General features: G+C 41.5%; 1 pseudogene across 1 annotated transcript; it reads left to right on the top strand.

Moving 5' to 3' along the window:
- Positions 1-2437: 2437 nt before the first annotated feature.
- On the top strand, positions 2438-3704 carry LOC306652710 (protein phosphatase 1A-like; annotated as a pseudogene). The gene has a single exon. The product of its transcript is annotated as a protein phosphatase 1A-like (transcript).
- The last annotated feature ends 902 nt before the right edge of the window (positions 3705-4606 follow it).

Raw genomic sequence — 4606 nt, forward strand, 5'->3', positions numbered from 1 at the left:
AAGCCTCTTGTATTTGATTTTCCATTTTATTCTTCAGGTTTGGGAAATTTTCTGACATTATTTCATTGAATAGCTTGTTCATTCCTTTGGTTTGTATCTCTGTGCCTTTCTCAATTCGGATAATTCTTAAATTTGGTCTTTTCATGATGTCCCATAGTTCTTGCAGATTCTGTTCCTGAATTCTTACCACTTATCTGTTTGGGTGACTATTTTTCAAGATTAAATATTTTGTCTTCATTGTCTGAGGTTCTGTCTTCCTAGTGGTCTAGTCTGTTGGTGATGCTTTCCATTGAGTTTTATATTTGGTTTTTTGTCTCCTTCATTGCAAGGTTTCCCATTTGTTTTTTTTTTTTTTTTTTTTTTTTTTTTTTGAGAATCTCTATCACTTTTTTGAAGTGATTTTTTGCTTCCTTCAGGTACTCTTTTAGCTTATTGGTATTATCACTCATTGCCTGCATTTGCTCTCTTATCCCATCTTTTGCTTCACGAATCATCTTAATCATGTATAATCTGAAGTCCTTTTCTGACATTTCTTCTAACATACTGTCATTGGATTCTATTACTATAGAATCTAGATTTGCTTGGATCATTTTCTTCCCTTGTTTTTTGATGTTGTTCATGTATCTTCCCCTGTAGTGCTGCAGATCTGGGGTATTGCATATTTCCCCCTATAGGCTTATAGTGGCCCTATAGGTTTCCAAAACCGTTTCTTTAATGGGAGATCAATATTAGCAGTGCCCAAATTAGACACTATGCAATCCTAGACCAAATAGTCCCTTTGGGGACAATAACAAAATTGTCATAATAAACAAAATGAGTTCAAATGTTATCTTTGGTGAAATAGACAGGTTTGCAATAAGGTCTGCAGTTTCTAATGGAGGACAAAGGGGATGCAGAAGGATGTAGAATGTGGCTGTTAGTGGGATAAGAAATGAATGTACTGAAGTTCTAGAAAATCAAAAGTGTGAGAGTGTAATCAAAAGAAATCGGATGTTAGAATGCAAAAAAGGGAGAAAGAGACTCTGAGGGAACAGGTAAACAAAAGGAAAAGAAAGCAAGAAAAATAAAGAAATAAAAACTTAAATTATTTTAAAAAGGAGAAAAAGAAAATCTATTGTATAACATTCATATACTAATGAAACCTCCCAGTGTTCAGTAGCCTGATGCATGAGAGGAACCTGAAAATGAGCTTCAAGCCTTCATCAGGTATTGCAGGATGGGATTTGTCCCACTCAAAATCGGAGCTATGGCTTCCAGGATTATCCAAGATGGCCATTCTGGCTTCAAAATGTGTTTGCAAATGGGGAGCTGCAGCTCACGGGTGGACTTGGTCAGCTGGAGGTCCTTGAGAAGTGATGCAGTTAGTCCGGCAGGGGTCCTGGAGATCTGGTGTGTTTGGTGTGGTTGTGAGATCCTGGAGACTGGTGCAATCTTTTGGTCTGTGTTCCCGGTGATAGGACACAGTCAGTTGGTCTGGGGGTCCTGGTGGCAGAAAGCAGTCAGTCAATGTGATTGCCCCAGAGGCAGGGAGTGATTGGTAGGGCTGGCGGTCCTGGAGATTGGGCTCAGTCAGTACGGCCAGCGGTCCTACGGGGCCTGGCTGTTGTCTCAAAATGGCAGCAGCCACGTGTAATCAAACCTGCAGATACTGTAACAGTGAACTTCCAGGCAGCAGCAGGTAGCTGGTGCTCCACTGGCAGTTGACGATCAGTTTGCTGACTGTTGTTGGACAATCAGGAGGTGAACCTCGAGCGTTGGGTGATGGATAAGAGTAAGGCAGGCAACGGACAGGCAAGAGGCAGGCAAATGGCGGATGATAGATAACTGACTGTGAGTAATCTGCTCTCAAATGAGGCATCAATATGTTGGCAGACTGCAGGTCATCACAGCAGACAAATGGGGTAAAGAGCAGGGGATCGATAAGCAGAAAAAACTGCCTCACCCAGAAATGGATATCCTCTCTGAATTCTTCACTATAAGTAAAGAAGTAAGCAGAGAAAGACCCCAAGTGTTTCTCAATCTGGGAAAGATCCTGGAGTGAGACTGGACAGGGACTTCCAGGATTTCCTCTGCAACAACCCCTTCCTGAATAGGCGGCTGCAGCTGCAGAACGGGTGGTTGGGGAGGCGGGTGGGGGATGCCAGGCAGATGGGGTGCGAAAGTGATGAGTCCTCGGCTCCTCCTCCTCCTCCAGGACCGCTCTCTGTCTCCCACCCCAATGCCCCGATGATCTGAACCACGAGGGCGCCAAGAGCTGGGCCCGGAAGCAGTCTGCCTCCTCCCCTCCTCCGCCCACTCCCTGGCCCACTGCCGCCATGAAGACCCCCTCCTCACCCCTTCCCTGCCCGCTGTTGCTGCTGTTGCTGCCGTCGCGGTCGTCTTGGCCGACCAGGGACCTTCCCGCCTGGCTGCACCGGACCTAGAAGATCAAGACATAATGGGAGCATTTTTAGACAAACCAAAGATGGAAAAACATAATGCCAAGGGCAGGTTAATGGGTTGGGATATAGGCTAAGCAGCATGCAGGGTTGACGTGTTGCAATGGAGGATGCACACATAGCTGTGATCGGTTTGGCAAGTGGACTTGAAACATAGTCATTCTTTGCTGTGTATGATGGGCATGCTGGTTCTCTGGTTGCCAAATACTGCTGTGAGCATTTGTTAGATCACATCACCAATAACCAGGATTTTAAAGGGTCTGCAGGAGAACCTTCTGTGGATAATGTAAAGAATGGAAACAGAACAGGTTTTCTGGAGATTGATGAACACATGAGTTATGTCAGAGAAGAAACATGGTGCAGATAGAAGTGGGTCAACAGCTGTGGGTGTCTTAATTTCTCCCTAACATATTTATTTCATTAACTGTGGAGACTCAAGAGGTTTACTTTATAGGAACAGGAAAGTTCACTTCTTCACACAAGATCATAAATCAAGTAGTCCACTGGAAAATGAACAAATTCAGAATGCAGGTGGCTCTGTAATGATTCAGTGTGTGAATGGTTCTCTGGCTGTATCAAGGGCCCTTGGTGATTTTGATTAAAATGTGTCCATGGAAAAGTTCCTACAGAGCAGCTTGTCTCATCAGAACCTGAAGTTCATGATATTGAAAGATCTGAAGATGATCAATTCATTATTCTTGCATGTGATGGTATCTGGAATGTTATAGGAAATGAAGAGCTGTGTGATTTTGTAAGATCCAGACTTGAAGTCACTGATGATCTTGAGAAAGTTTGCAATGAAGTAGTCGACACCTGTTTGTATAAGGGAAGTCAAGACAACATGAGTGTGATTTTTGATCTGTTTCCAAATGCACCCAAAGTATCACCAGAAGCAGTGAAGAAGGAGGCAGATTTGGACAAGTACCTGGAATGCAGAGTAGAAGAAATCATAAAGAAGCAGGGAGAAGGTGTCCCCGACTTAGTCCATGTGATGCACACATTAGCAAGTGAGAACATCCCCAGCCTCCCACCAGGGGGTGAATTGGCAAGCAAGCAGAATGTAATTGAAGCTGTTTACGATAGACTAAATCCTTACAAAAATGATGACACTGACTCAGCATCAACTGATGACATGTGGTAAAACTACTCATCTAGCTGTGGAGTTTACCTTCACTTCCAAAGGAGAGTACAACTCAACTTTGTTGAACCTTTTGGAATCCAGCCTCAACTTAAGGAAGGGGATATGTCATGGGTGAGAGTAATTACACCAGAAAACTTCAGCAGCACAAGAGCTAGCCCAGAATTGATTTTCTTTTTTTCTTTCTTTTCTTTTTTTTTTTTGTAAATTTGAGACTTATGTAAACATGATTTCAGACCATAATTCATGTTGTAAATCAGACTCCAGCAATTTTTGTTGTATGATTTTGTTTTTTGTAAAGTGTAATTGTCCTTGTACAAAATGTTCATATTTAATTATGAACTGCTTTAAAATCACTATTGAAGATACAAGAAATATTTGGCTTGTTGTGTGATGCAACAGACATATGGCCCTTTAAGTCATGTTATGTTTGGATTTGGGGTTGGGACAGGAAGAGCAGCACCCATGTCAGCTAGGTGCTCAAACATGCACATGATTATGGAGAAGAATTTCAAAATCTTACAAAGCTGAATATCCAAGGAGTTATGGAAAACTATCTTAATGTTCTTGGCAAGGGATTGGCATTGTTGATAAAGCCACTCTCTTCATTTAACTATTTTTCAGGATGTTCTCTCTCTGTTGCTGTGAGTATTGCAGGTAATACAGTATATTCATAAGAATATCAATCTTGGGACTAAAATGCCTTTTACAAGTCCTTACATTTAATTACTAATTGATAAGCAGCAGCTTTCTACATATAGTAGGAGACTGTCACATTTTTGCTATCATGATTGGTTGGGCCTGCTGCTGTTCCTAGTAAGATATTCTGAATTCCATTTTATCAGTGAAGCTTGATTTAACAAATAAGAAAAAAAAGAGAAGAGAGACTGAAGAAAACCAAAAATTGGTTCTATTGATTAGATTAATAACATTCTTCACAGAATGAGAAGTAAACACAATATATTCTGAAGTACATGTAAAATATTCTCCAGAACAAACTTTGTTGGATTGATGGTAAGAAGAGATTCGA

This window comes from Sciurus vulgaris (genome assembly GCF_902686455.1).
Source record: "Sciurus vulgaris genome assembly, contig: HiC_scaffold_489_arrow_ctg1, whole genome shotgun sequence".
Taxonomy (NCBI): domain Eukaryota; kingdom Metazoa; phylum Chordata; class Mammalia; order Rodentia; family Sciuridae; genus Sciurus; species Sciurus vulgaris.